The sequence below is a fragment of the Hibiscus syriacus genome, unplaced genomic scaffold (genome assembly GCF_006381635.1).
Source record: "Hibiscus syriacus cultivar Baekdansim isolate YM2019G1 unplaced genomic scaffold, ASM638163v2 tig00111276_pilon, whole genome shotgun sequence".
Classification (NCBI taxonomy): Eukaryota; Viridiplantae; Streptophyta; class Magnoliopsida; order Malvales; family Malvaceae; genus Hibiscus; species Hibiscus syriacus.
This window is the reverse complement of record NW_024063043.1, coordinates 411,957-427,289: the sequence shown is the minus strand read 5'-3', so window position 1 is coordinate 427,289 and position 15,333 is coordinate 411,957.

The following is a 15,333-nucleotide window of genomic DNA, read 5'->3' as shown; positions in this document are numbered from 1 at the left end:
TGCTAAAAAATTATGGCTAATACCGTTAGAGTTACAAAATTCAGTAAATCCAAGATTTTCAAATTCAGTTCCATGATCACTCCTAACACTAGTTATAGAGTAACCTTTTTCATTTTGGATTACTTTTGAAAACGTGATGAATTGTTCTAATGCTTCATCTTTAGTATTTAAAAATAGAACCCAAATATATCTAGAATAGTCATCTACCAAGACAAATGCATATTGTTTTCCACCCAAGCTAGTAGTTCTAGTTGGCCCAAAAAGATCTAAATGGATCAATTGTAAAACTCTACTAGTTGATACATCATTAATGGATTTAAAAGAAACTCACTTTTGTTTTCCTTTAGCACAAGCATCACAGATTTTATCATTATCAAATTTAAGCTTAGGCAACCCTCTTACTAGGTCTCCTTGAATTAACCGTTGCAAAACACTCATACTAGCATGTCCTAGTCTCCTATGCCATAACCAACTATCATGTTCATCCTTAGCAACTAGGCATAAATTAGTCATGTCAAAAGAATCTAATTGCACCATGTATATGTTTCCTATTCTATGACCAACAAGCATAATCCAATTAGATGCAATGTCAATGACTTTACAACCATTAATTTCAAATAAGACATTGAATCCTTTATCGCATAATTGACTAATACTCACTAGATTATGCTTTAATCTATTCACATATAAAACATTTTTAATTTGTATGGAAAGGTATTACCTATTGTACCAATACCTTCAATGTGACCTTTTGAATTATCTCCAAAAGTCACTTCTCCTTCATTTTTGGCGTTAAGCTCAATGAACCGGCTTTTGTCTCCGGTCATGTGTCTTGAGCATCCACTATCAAGGTACCATGAATTTGAATTTGTTTCCCGTGCCTTGTAGCAATGCTCCTTTCCCTACAAACATAGATTAATTTTTGATTTTTGGTACCCAAATTCTTTTGGGTCCATATTCATTAGTTTCCAAAATCCTAGTCCCCTTAGGTATCCATTTGTGTAGGATATTTTTATCTATAGTAGTAATGAGTTCTTTAGGAACCCACATACTTTTAACGATTTTTCTATTAGAGGTTCTTTGGGGACCTCTATGATTGTAGTTTCTTAAACTTTTTCTAACAAAGTTGGATTTTGAATTTCCACCTTTTTCAAAATGTTTTGTTCCAACTTTATCAAAAGAAGTTTTAAGATCATCAATTTTCTTTTGATGATCATCATTGATCTTTGAAAGTAAATTTTGGCAAATTAAAATTTTCTTTTCAAACTCTTCTAGTTTGATTTGCAAATCTTTGATTTTACTTTCAAGATCGTTGTTGGTTTTGGATATGAGTTTGTTTTCATTTTTCAATTTTGAAACATCATTTTTATATTTTAAAAATAATTTCTCATAATCCGAAGTCAACCCATTATATCCTCTAATAACTCATCATAGGATAAATCATCAAATCGGATGAGTTAGAGGTTACCTTAGAATCTTCCCCAATGCCATCAAGCACAAGTTAGCTACTTCTTGTTCCTCTTCATCGGAACTTTCTTCATCGCTCCATGTAGCCCATGAGCCTTGTGCTTATTCTTTGATTGACCATTTTTCTTCAATTGTGGGATATCATATTTGACATGCCCTGGCTTTTTGCATTCGTAGCAAATGATTGGGTCCTTCTCTTCCGGTTCATTTTTTAGGCCTTCATTTCATTTAAATTTTCTTCCTCGATAAGGTCTCATCATTTTTCTGAACCGTTTGGCAAACAATGTCATTTCTTCGTCATCATCATCATTATTCGAACCACTCTCATCTTTTGTGGATTTGAGAGCAACTCCAATGTTTTTCTTTTTCTCTTTCTCCTTTGGTGTCTCGTCAATCTTGTCGAGGTCCACCTCATCTTCGAGCATCATTTCATGAGTGAGGAGTGACCCAATTAGCTCTTCAAGAGTTAAGGACGTTAAGTCCTTAGACTCGATGATTACCGTCTTCTTTGATTGCCACGATTTTGGGAGGGAGTAGACTAACTTCCTCACAAGCTTTTCATTTGAAATGATCTCTCCATATGATTTGAGACCATTGAAAATCGTTGAAAATTTATCTGTCATAGCTTTGATATCTTCATTTGGTTTCATCCTGAAATTTTCATAGCTATGCGTTAGAATACTAATTTTAGATTTCTTTACCTCATCGGTACCATCATGAGTGGCTTAAAGTTTGTCCCATATTTCTTTGGCGGTTGTACACGATGAAACTCTTCCGTATTCATCTGGTCCAAGAGCACAAAAAATGATATTGATGGCTTTGGAGTTGAGCTGGAACATTTTTGTCTCTCCTTCACTCCACAACCTTGGATGAGTGAGAGGTTTGATGTATCCTTCTTCTACAGCATTCCATGCTCCCATGTCACTTGCTTGAATGAAGTACATCATTCTATTCTTCCAATAGGCATAGTTAGCTCCATTGAAGAAAGGAGGCTTGTTGACGGACATCGAGTCGAGACTGGAGTCGAAGTTTGAAGCGGAGGCCATTGATGACTTTGATTATCGATATAAATCTTCCCGAATCGACTCAAGAGGCGATTAAACCTTCAAATGAGTTAGGCTCTGATGCCAATTGTTAAGTTAATCGATTGACTGAATCGACCAAGAGGGAGGTGAATTGGCAATAAAAATTTTGGTGGAAGCTTTTGCAGAAAATTGAAAGAAATTGCACAGCGATTTAGAGTGGTTCGACTTTATCAACCAAAGTCTACATCCACTACCTTAGCTATCCACACTAAGGATTTTTTAACAAATTCACTAATTTGTTCTTTCTTTTGAGGCCAAAGAGATAACCTTACAACTCCCTCAAGAATATACCCCAATTCTTGAGAACACTCTTTTCTCAAAGAGAAAACAAATTTGCAAACTTACAAGAAAAACTCACAAGGCAAATATGTTTGCACAATTCTAGAATAAAGAAAGAACACTCAAGAATAAATACAATTGAGCACAATAAGTGTTTCTTGAAAGCAAAATGAATACAATGAAAAGTGGCTTGAAATGCTTGATTTCTTGTTATTGATCAATGGCTTCTAAGCTTGCTTAAATACACCTTGAATCACTTATGAACGTTGGGGATAATTAGAAAAAATAATATAGCCGTTTTAGTGTGAAAACAATTAATAAAACAGTTTGGAGCGTGGGGGGAATCGGTACCCCCTATGGGGAATCGGTTCCCTAAGTGTAAAATTCAAATATTTTGACCGTTATACAAGGGGGAATCGGTACCCCCCAGGGGGAATCGGTTCCCTCCGAGCATACTGGAATTCTCGAGCCAACCATTCAGGGGGAATCGGTACCCCCTTAGGGGGGAATTGTTCCCTCTGAGCAATCTGGAATTTTTGGCTTTGAAATGGTTCGAAATACTTTGTAAAATTATTTTGAAATTGTTTTAAGATTAAAACTTAATTTTACACTTTGAGTAAGGATTAAAAATGATCTTTGAAAGATTTGGAGTAATGTTTTGATATTCGAATAATTCTATCGAATATACTTAGAAAATCATTTGGAAAATCTTAAAATTCATTTAACTTAATTTGTTATATCGAAATATCAAAATGTTTTCAACAAATTTATATTAGTTCATTAGTTTGTTGATGTTATATTATATGAAAAAACTAGTTAATTTGTTTTTTAGATTGTTAGTTTATGTTAAATTGGATTATAATAAAAAATAGTTTATTAGTTTAACTGTTTAAGTTATAATAGGTTATTTTTTGTTCTTGTGTAGTGTAAATTAAATAGTTAACATTATATTATATTAAATAATTTTTTAAATATTGTTGTTTAATTTTTTTTACGGATTCATTGGAATGGCTGACCAAATTCCACTACTGAGACTTGACAATGAACATATTTCAATTCATTTGGGAATAATGGTGTTATTTCTTATTTAGTAAAATAAAATATTTATTTAATGAATTATTTTAAGTATTTGAATATTAATTTGATTGTGATAAATATTTGTAATTATTTATTGCAGGAGGACGAGCAGCGAGTCTTCATAATCGGCTACATAAGCTGCCCAAGCCACACCGATTGATAGAAGAAAACTTGCAACAGGCTGGATTTTGGTATGTAACATTTGTGCGAGAACAAGTTGGTCCCAGGTTTGATCATGCATTGATTGAACGTTGGAGACCAGAAACGCACACATTTCATTTGCCGTGTGGAGAATGTACGATAACTCTGGATGATGTGGCAATGCAACTTGGGGTCCAAACAAATGGGATGCCAGTGGTAATGAAACATGAGTACAAGAATATGGCACAACTTTGCAGTGCGTTTCTTGGGAAAAAGCCCGTACCACCAGAGTGTAAAGGGTGGCGTGAGGTTATCATGGTTGAAGAATCAATTTCAGCTCCAAGCAAGTATACGGAGCAAGAATTATAAATGCAACACGGGCATATATGGTTATCATGGTTGAAGAATCAATTTCAGCTCCAAGCAAGTATACGGAGCAAGAAATTTAAATGCAACACGGGCATATATATTGCAGTTGATTGGGGGAATTTTGATGCCGGATAAATCCGTAATTATGTTCACACTCAGTATCTTCTTTTTTAAGAAATTTTGTAAAAAGTAGGCAATATAGCTGGGGATCGACGATATTGGCGTTCTTGTATCGTGAGATGTGCAATGCGTCATTAGTCGTGATGATAATAATACAACATAACGGTGGATGTCTGATATACTACAATCATGGGCTTGGCATAGACTTCTGTTTTGACACCGATTAATCGACTATGGTTGATTTTCCGTTTCCGGAAGGTACTATGAATTCTCTATTTTAAGATAAAATTATTATAAATTATTTATTTTGATTAAAAATATTGAAAAAAATGGCCATTTTTTTGTTTTGATTGATATACAGATAGAGACATAAAATTAAAGGCACAGGGTTAGTGCACAACATATTAAAGAGTTCAGACTAAAGATCGACATTAGGAAAAAAAGAGGTATGCATAATATGTTATTATTAATTATTTAAATTAATTATTATTTGATTTAAATCAACTTATGTTATTTTAATTTGCAGTTTAATTGGAGACCATATGTAGATGAAGAAATTTTGGCGTGTGCGTCGCACGATGTTTTTGATGGGTTTCAAAATTGGTGTGTTGTTACACCATTGATCAATTTTACTTTTGTTGAGATCCAATTTGCGGATAGAGTTCTGAGGCAATTCGACTTCCACCAACCTATTCCGCAGAGTTCATGGGATCATGACCTCCTCCAAAACTTAGATGGTCGTCATAAGGTGAATTGGGTTGATACGCATGACGACCTGCACAGATTTGATGGTCGCCGTAAAGAAAAGGTGAATTGGGTTGAGAAGCATGCAACCTACATTATTGCTTGGAACAATACGACTTCATTATTGCCAACTCTTGACCCCATTCAAGACGTTGACTTTAACTTTACGACTGCGGCTTACCTTGATTATTTTTGGGATAATAGAAAGTCGTTCTTGACAACAAGGGTAGAGAGGCGACAATTTTTGAGTTTTAAGAAAAGATTTGGTAAGATGAATACTCTCTACCAGTGGGAGTTCATCTCAACAACCTGAAGCAGAAAATAACCGATGTGGATAATAGTGTACCACAACCGTTGGCGATGCGGGATCATTGCATCACACATTTGATGATTCTACTGTCCCGGCATACGTACCAGAGTTTGTGCAGTCTGAGGCACCCATCTACTCTCCCATGTTTGAGTCGACGTCTGACTTTGACCAAATGACATCTATGATGTCAAATACCAGTATTTGTCAATCAACGTTTGCAAGTGGGATGGAAGAGCAAACTGGTGGAATTACCCCAATGAATGAGGATGATGGGTACCATACTCCTGAGCAACCACAACGCCACAACGCATCAGACGTCCGCCCCGACATTACATTCAACAACACCCCGACCTCGACAATAATTGTAAACTCATTGTTATTTGTTACAAATTAATATTGAAATTAGATAGTTTTTAATCATTAAATATAAAATACTTGTACTATAACCTATAGTTCAACATAACATTAAATAACATTATAACGTTAAAATGAATTGAAAAACTATTATAATATTATAATTTTAAATATGTTGTCTCTACGTGAAATGTAAAAAAAATAAGTTCGAGTATTTATAATTCAACTATTTATAATTCGATTTAAATTGAATAAATTATATTAAATTATTTAATCATTATTAAATAATTATTAGTAATCGTTATTAAATTATTAGTATCAAATCAATAAATCATTAATATCAAATCATTAAATATTAATAATAAATCTTTATTACTAATTATTACTATCAAATCATTTGTTTTTTTGAATACATTGAAATACATATATGATTACTAATGAGGAGGCCTATATCTTGGTAAATTAGGACATTTGTTTTTTGAATGACCTTTACCCCTACATAATCTGCATCTCTTTGGTTGACCTCTCTCTCTAGCATGGAAATCCATACCGGTATGAATACGACTGAACTCAGGTCGACCCTTTGGACTTCTACGAAGCATTGGATTTGGCAGCCATTCGTCACAATCCTTTTTGGGCCAATATGATTCATTTGGGATCTGCCTGAATGCATAACTGTAGACATTTAATATCCTATGTAGGTAAAAGTATTCATCAACATAAGTGTATGCGCTTACACCGGCATACATACATACAGCGACTGCATGAGCACATGGGTATTTCCATGCCTGAAAGCGACCACAATCACACTATTTATGTCGTAAATCAACTCTAAATGTCTGGTCTTCTCCTCCGACATTACGTCGTATGCATGACACAACAAAAGTATGACCAACTCGGTCGAAATTATGAACAACCATTGATGTTGCCAATAGTTCATTTGCTTCCATTGCTTCCACAACTGTAGGAGCCAAAGTATGACCTCTATTTATTAGACTATCAATTTCTTTGCCTTTATCGGACCAAACCTTAGCCAACCTAAAGTACGTCTCTTTCACCACACTCGCTATTGGGAGATGACGTGTACCTTTTAATACTGAATTAATGGCCTTAGCAAGGTTTTTGGTCATATGTTCGTATCTTCGACCTTCATCGTATGCTTGCAACCATTTTTCCCGTGGTATTTTTGAAGCCCACTTCCAAACACGCTGATCATCATAAAATACCTTCAAATTCTCCAATCTCTTATCATATCCAACGACTTCCTGGTAGTTCAATTACCGCCAAAATACATGTTCCCCTATCGGATATCAAGCAAACTCCATCTTCTCGAACGATATATTTACGTAGATATGTAAAAAAAATCCCAAGCCTCTGTTATCTCTCCCTCAACAATGGCGAATGTATTGGAAGATATTTCGCCTCACCATCTTGTGCAACTGCCATCAAGAGTAGTTTATATTGACCATACAACCACGTACCATCTACTTGGATCATACGTTTGCAATGGAAATCCTTCAATACATGACTTGAAGCCCAAAAGAGTCTATGAAATATTTTTTTTCCTAACACAAGTTGGCCTTCTTTGTCATATGCGAGCATGATTTGAGACTTCACTATGGTTCCTGGGATAAATCGTTTCATTGCTTATAGCAAATGTGGTAGATCATTGTACGATGTATCCCAATCTCCATACGTCAGCTTCATTGCCTTCATCTTCGCATTCCACACCTTGCTGTATTTTACTTGATATCCAAATTGGCTTCGAATAGATGCAGCTAACACTGAACAAGAGATCCTTGGATCCTTTTCAACTATCACCTTCACGTATTCACATATTACATCGGAGTCCAATAGTCGGTGGTCTTGTTCGATGGAGTTTCGCAAACATGTGTGAGGACCATTGTACCTTTTGATGACCCAAGCATCGTGCCTTTGAATTTTCGATACTCTGATTTTCCACTTGCACTCTGGCCATATTTAACACACTTGATAGGGTTTTTCTAGTTGGACTCTGCACATGGACATCAACATGGTATTTGATACAATACTCTTTAATCGCCAGCGTAGCTTTATTTTTTCCTCTGAATTGCACCCCAACTGAAAATTCACCAGAATTTTCAAATGATTCAGCAATTTGGTATGAAGGTAAATATGGCATGTTTGGGAATTCAGGTGCCCTCATCGCATCATCATCTATCTCGTACATGTGAGGAGTAGCTTCATACGGTGTCGGGACATCATCAATGGCCAAGTCAATTGCACCTCCACCAAAAAAATTATATCCGTCGCCCAAAACGGTTCTTCCGTTTCTTCATCTTCACTTGAATCATCATGAATTTCTCGCTCCATCGATTTTCAGCATCATATCACAGTCAATTCCGATGGTGTATGTTTCTCGTCTCATACTCTGTTATTGCGGATGTCCCTCCGACTTCATTTCCATTTTCTAATAGTGACATAAAACTGTTTGGGAACCTGTTTGTCGGATCCTCAAACTCTCTATCGAAAGCAATTTCAGATGGATTTTGAGCTACATCTTTTGATGACCCAGGAACATCAAATATGTTAAGCGCATCAATAAATAACTCAATAACTGCTATATTGCTTGACTCATGTAGTCCAATCATGGTTCCAGTGTCAACATCTTCTTCAACTGGTACTGCAACATATCTGACTGGGTTGGGACATATCATAAACATGTACATCAAACCATCAACTACAGCTCGAATTTTTCTTTCTATCTTCTGCTTCATTTCTACAAATGTGATGTCTCTTTTGAACATCATATTTATTGGTTTTTCAGACTGAAAAACAACTCTGACCTCATTTTCCATAATTTGTCCATTATAATGGACAACCGTGAAAAATTTGTTGCTCATTTTCTTTACAAATACAAATATATATAAATTTATAATAAACAAATTTGATCAGATAATTTCATAATTCATTAAATAAATAATATAATATACCATATTAACGATAAACTAATAAACTATTTTAATTATAATATACTTAGTAAACTAACAAATTAAATAGGCTAAACTCACGTAAAAATGCAATAATAACAAGCAATAATTAACTTTTTTTTCAATATAGCTTCAACAACAACCTAATATAAATTAAACACACTAACAAACTAATTAATTAATTTTTTATAAACCCTAAACTAAGAAACTAACAAACAATAATTAACTAATTTTTCATATAATATAATATATAACTTAAACTAACAAACTAATATAATATAACTTAAACTAACCAACTAATAATTTAAACTAATAAACTTTACCCGGTCTCTTCTTCTCTCTGCTTCTTCTTCCTTTCCTTTTTCTCCCTTTCTTTCTTCATATTCGTTCCCCAGACCCAATGACCAACCCATATATAACCCTAAACTAACCCCATAAACCCTAAATTAGTTGCGACAATAATTCATCTATTTTCAATGCTACTATTAAAATGCAAATCATGTAGGCATGCATGCATGAGAGGAGGAAATAATGCTCTATATCACACTACTATAATGCTAAATTGACCCCATAAACTCTAAAGTAACTGCTGTAATAATTCATCCATTTGCTACTTTTATAACGTGCAAATCATGTAGGTCATGCATGAGAGGAGCAAAATAATGCTCCATATCACGCGATTAATATTGCTGATCCTACAATTTATGTTAAAGTATTGCTGCAAATCCTACAATTTACGTTAAAATAATGCTCCAACATGCATATTTAACACAAGGCCACTTGTCTCTGATATAATGCTAAAATAATGCTCTATTATACATGTATGCATAAGTCTCTAATTTTCTGCAAATCAAGACCATTATTTTCGATAAAGTTACCATTTGTAGTTGATAATGACTTCTTGTTTTAGCTCTAGAAATCTCTAATTTAAATTTAATTATTTTAAATTAGATAAGAGGAATCGCGGGAGCAGCAACAACATGAATTAATCTGCATGCATGAGGGAGACAAGGCTGAGGGAGGCAGGGCCACCTTTGTCGTCAATTCACAGATTCACAGAGGAGTTCACCCCGACTATATGGCGACCTATAAGGTTGCCCCGACTCCATGGCGACATTGGTCGATTGCCCCGACTCCATGGCGACCTATTTGCTTCGCTTCGCCTGCATGGAGACCAATAAGAGCGTTGTAGCATTCGCACCATTTGAACAATTAATTCTAGGAGAGGATTATCATGTGAATTTTTTTCCACTGCATTTTTATGTGAGTTTAGCCATATATATATTACATAAATTCATATATAACCGATGGGGTCATTTTTTATTTTAACGATCAGATAGTATTTCTTCAATTCAATTTTTAATTTCCAAAATCTCATTAACTTACCACACAACCCAAAGCTTTAACGGTAAAATAGTTAAATATTTTTAATTTCTCATAATTAGATTTTTTCTCATTTATTTAATTCTAATTTAAATATACTATATATATCTTACTTTCTCAAATCACATTCTACATTTTTTTACATTTTTTTAACTTTTCTTCTTCAATATCAACTCATTCCCTAATTTAATATTCTTCAATTATTCATCTTTTATAATATACCCACAATTCAATTCATTCAAATTCAAGAAGAAGAAGAAGAACGTTGGATGTTTTGGTCTTCTGGATTTGCAAACTTTCAAAAGAACATGGTCTCAAGGATTGAGAAGAAAATCTAATTTATGAAATTATTCGACTAAAAAATCAGGTTATGTTGTTCATACTTTTACCTATTAATTATTCTTGAAATTTTATGTGTTGCATGTTACAACTACTAGTTTAGTCATTTATGATACGAAAGAAAGTATGCTTCATAAAAGAAAGTATAACTCTGGATGTGAAAAACATAAGAAGAAAAAAAAGAATTAATGAGTTAGCTCATTCCCAAAAAAGTGCACTTGATAAATTTTTTATTAATGAGTCACAAGTGTCCGAAAATGAAAATATTGCTAATATTGATGATTCTAATATTGATAATGTCGATGATAATAATGTTAATATTGAACATAATTTGAATTTAAATAATAATAATAATGAACATGGTCATGAGGATCGTGTAAATGAGAAAAATGCCTTTAATAATGATGTTGGACTTTCTAATGTTGAGTATGTTGATGTTGATAATATCAATATTGATGTAACACCCCCAACCCATATCTGACCCGAATATGAATCCGAGGTGCCACTGTAACATCCTCCATACCGGGTTAGTGATCAAATTGTGAGATTTAAAAATTCAGTGACCAAATTGGATAAATTAAAAAGTTCAAAGAATTGATTGAAATGTTTTTGTGATGAGCAATTAGCAAATAAGGAGGAACTAAAGGGGTAAATAAGTCTTTTAATAAGGGAAGCAATTAAATATTACTTTTGAAGGGATATTTTAATACCACGTGGAAGATAATTGGGGAAAACCAAAGTTCCAGATTTCTCTTCTTCTTCATTCTTCTTCTCTACCGTGAGACCAAACTAAAGGTGAGTTTTCTTGTTGATCAAATTCTTGATGAATTTAAGGTTGCTTATTGATCATTAGATGATAACTAAGCTTAAGGAAAGCTTAGATTATCTTAAAACCATAAGATGAGGACTATATGAAGAATTAAAGAAAGGAAGTAGAAAGTGAAATCTGGATTAGAGTTCATAATAAGAATTAGAAGTGGGATTTGACTTGTCATCAAGCTAATTAAGGAATATGAAGTGTTAGAATTAGATTAAGAACATGTTGGAAGTTGAGTGAGATTCTTAAATTCTATATGGAGAATTGGATTTCTAAGTTTTAGAGGTATGGAATGGATAATAATTAGTTTAAGTAAGAGTATGCAAGTTAGGGATATAAAAAAAGGGGAAATATAAAGTGTTGAGAAGATTATGAAGAGATTTTTGTGCTAAAATGACATTTCTGGGCAATGTGCATCGATGCACATTCAATGTGTACCGATGCATCAAGGATAAATCCCATAAATTATTCAAGGTGTATCGATGCACATGAAGTGCATCGATGCACTACTTTAAAATAAAAACATCGAATGCCATCAGTGCATCGATGCACAAGTAGTGCATCGCTGCACCCCCTTAAATACAAACATCGAATATGATTTATGTATCGAAGCATAGATAGTCCATCGATGCACCCGTCAAGGGATGCATCGATACATGGTGTAGTGCATCGATGCATACCTTCATTAAAAGATGAAAATGGCTTTTCTTTTAGCCTAAGGAATGATAGTTTATAATATATTAATTAGTATACTGATAAGTATCAATGAATTACCATGTAGATACAGAGCCTAAACAAGTTCCATCGATCAAGGAAAAAACAAGGAAATATAGGTGAGTGCATATGCATAACATGATTATAACGATATATTTAGTTCTAGACTTGTGAGAATTCTAGATTCAATACATTGATGCATGATTCATTTCATATTGTGAAACATGATATGAATTCATACTATGTACATTGCGTAACATGTTTTAAATGAATATGTATGCAAAGTTATATGAGCCATGTGATGAAGGTAAGGAAATAATATGTCTATGTGATATATTATGTAATTTGGGAAAAACCCATGTTATGTAGATGAGAACTATAGGTATAGTTGGCATGCCAAGAGTAGAGGGTCTACGTGGTCCTTCGGGATATATATCTATTCTTTGGAACATGTGTGAGGTCTTTTGAGACACATACTTGATCCTTGGCATATGTATATGATTCTTAAGGAATTTTCTACGTGGTCCTTAGGGACAATCTTATATGGCACTACGGTACAATTCTACGCGACACTTCGGTGCAATTATACGTGGCACTTCGGTGCATTTATACGAGTTGTGGTGACAGCATAGTGCACAACCTCACAGTACTCACATACCTTAGGGTCTCAGTATGGTATCATGGGCCAATAATCTTTTTAATACGAATTCATGAATGTTAATATACTATGCTTACAGGTAAGGAACATGGTGATATAAACTGCATGGTTAAGTATTTTATTTCATCTCATTCCATTTTATTATGGCATTTTCATTACATTTCTTTGTTGTTATTATTATTATATTGCCTTACTAAGTCGATGACTTAGCGTGTGAGTGTTTCACATGTAGGATCCGAGAAAGTAGACGCGACAGGTTAAGCAGCTGGACAACACTACTCCTGCAAATCAGATCAGAGGAAACTTAATCAGTAGGTCATTTTGTTATGTAAATGAATGTTGGCATGTAATCAAAGGGTCAAGTTGTGTATGCTCTGAGTATTTTGACAAACTTGTATTAACATATGTATATTATTATATTTTAATAATATAAGTTCAAATGTTTTATATTTTTTTAGTATTGTTTTGTATAGACAATGTGACATCTTGGACTCGTATCCAGGTCGGGTATGGGTTGAGGGTGTTACAGCCACATTGACTTTTCAAATCGTTGACCTTTAGAATGTAGTTGAAAATTTAAATTTTTTCTTGTATTAAAATGGTAGAACCCTTAAATGCAAAATAAATATAAAAACTTTCAAACTCATACTGGAAAGGGATACTTCATCATTTATATAAAAACAATAATTTACGTTTACAAAAACTAATCAGAGCATTTCCATTTAAAACATAGTGATACATGCCAACAAAATTTACAAACTTATAAAAACTTACTATTACAAATGGTTCTGATCTGATCTTCCTAACGTATGATGTCCTTTTCTATTCTTCACTCTTCCGATCTCTTTGGACATACGTGTGAAACATTCACACGCTAAGTCGTTGACTTAGTGAGGTAATAAGGAGTATAAAATAAAACATTTCAAAACCATTTTTCATTTGATCTATATAAAGCGTTTCATACTTGAATTAAAATATGTTTTCTAAAAAATTGCATCAAGTCACTCATTATTCAAGTTACATCATTTTATTCTTTTAGCCCAATGTATAACACTGAGAATTCAGAATATCTAAATACATTGAGGTTGTGCACAAATGTTGTCACCACAGCTCATATAATTTGCACCAAAGTGCCACGTAGAATTTGTCCCAAAGGACCGCGTAGAATTTGTCCCGAATGACCACGTAGAAATATCTCGAAACACCACATAGATTATCCCAAAGGACCGCGTAGAACCCTCGACTCTTGGCATGCCAACTATACCTCTAATTCTCGTACATATACCTTGGCCTTTAACTTATAATTATTTTAGGTTTCACCATTTAAAGTATATCTTATTCGCGTAGAGTACATTCTTATAGTTTACTTACACGTAGGGAATTTTCATATGATTCATATTCACATGTCACATGTTCACATTCAAACACATATAACAATAGAAACTTAACTTGGAAATATACTTGAATAAAATGTCATAAAATATTGCATAAAAGAAATAAAAAAATATAGTTTTCGATCAAAAACTTTGAGGTTGGCTTTTCGCAAGTCGTCCTTAACTTCAATATAAAACAATTTAGTTTCACTCACATTTGCCTCACGTAAGTTTAAAATGAAGACCCTTTCTTTTCCATTCAATCTCGTATCACGTCGATTCCTTCTATACAATTCAATCTAAATCTATACATCAATACCAACTTTCATTCACGAAACCAAATCAACATTTACAAAAACAAACTAACTCTCTTTTAAAATCCAGGCAAAATAGTATTGGCACTCCTCCTACAGTACCAATACTTCTCTTCTATGGTATCGATACCCATGTCGATATCGATACCATTTTGGCATTCTGGAATTCCATACTTAATAATAGTATCGATACTCAAATATTGGTATCGATACCTCACTTCAGTATTGATACTAATTTAATCAGTACTGATACTGTTCATCACATTTCACCTAAATCCTTCAATTAACACTATAGTATCGGTACTGTTCTTCTAGTATTGATACCTTTGCCCAGATTTCATATCTTTCAATTTGAATTTTAACTCAAATCACCTAAATCCCTTACTTTTAACTCTAATCAACTCCTCAAACTCATTAATACTCATACTAATCACTTATATCCACTAATCTTCTTATAACATCTAAATATCTCAATAGAATTCTTAAAATTACGAATATATCATTTAATCAAACATGTTCTAAATCATTTATAACACTTCAAATTTCTTAGCTATGACTTTGGCAAGTCAATTATACCTTTAGAATCCATTTATCAATCAATTTTCAACCCTTCACTTCAAAACTCAATTTACTAATTCCCTAATAATTCCTTAGTAACTTAGTTTTTCTTCATCTTCAAACTTCTTTAATCTTATATATCTCTTAGAGCTTTAAAACAAACCCATAAATTTAAGAAATCACCAACTTGAAGTAACCCACCTTTAAACTATGGAGTCACATGCCAAAAGAATAGGAAGAAGAGAAATAGCTGAGTCTCCAG